The sequence below is a fragment of the Merops nubicus genome, unplaced genomic scaffold (assembly GCF_000691845.1).
Source record: "Merops nubicus isolate BGI_N331 unplaced genomic scaffold, ASM69184v1 scaffold3352, whole genome shotgun sequence".
In the NCBI taxonomy this organism is placed as follows: Eukaryota; Metazoa; Chordata; class Aves; order Coraciiformes; family Meropidae; genus Merops; species Merops nubicus.
The window spans coordinates 12458-13343 of NW_008592682.1; positions in this window are offsets into that span (position 1 = coordinate 12458).

Consider the following 886-nt stretch of genomic DNA (forward strand, 5'->3'; position numbering starts at 1 on the left):
GCGGGGACCGCTGCCTGCACCTTGCCTTGCCTTGGGGTTTTTTTTGCAATGGGATATTCTGTCCTACCTTCAAAATGCAAAACTTAACACGTGAAAATACTTTATGTAATATATTTTTTTTTCTGCCAGGGGATCGTGTTCCCCAAGAATCTGCTGTAAAATACTGCTTGGGGAGCGCGGGCTGGAGAGATTCTCTTCCTGTTCTCCCTTCGGCCCGTCTCCACTGGGAGAGGCTGTGGTGAAATAGCAATAGTGGTGTAACTTTATGTATTTTTAGATATAAAATCCCAGAATATGGTCATAGCTTCAAGTAGCATCTTTCCCTTACAAGCACTTTGACTTAACCTGCTCCCAGAAACTTTCAGTGGTGTAGGATCTTTGTTTTTCTGAATCACTACGTATTTTATTAAAGCTGCTTTTGAGAGTTGATCCCCTGCATCAGTTTAGTTTGCATCACTTCAAACTCTTTTTGCAACCAAGCAACACTTCACTAGCCCACAACCACAGGTGGCCAGAAGCCAGCTGCTGCTTAATTGCCATGGTTTTAGAGTCAGAAGAGAGGCGTGTCTCCTCCCAAACCTTCATGCAGCAGTGAGGCCCTGACACACAAAGTGCAGCTTGCAAAGCAGGTATCTACCATGGCTCTGAGCTGGACCCCTCAGTGCCACAGGAACCCAAGGAAGGACTCTCTCATTTGCAGGAAGACTTTCATAGCCAAACCAAGTCTATAAATAATTGTATTCCCACAGCACGGGTAGAGGAGCAGACAAGGCACACAGACACCACCACCTGGGTGGTGGCCCCAGCTTCCAGTTTCAGCCATCAAGAGCATGGCAGGGCCAAGCCCTGCTCACCCCCCTGCTCGCACATGGCAAATGCCACCCAG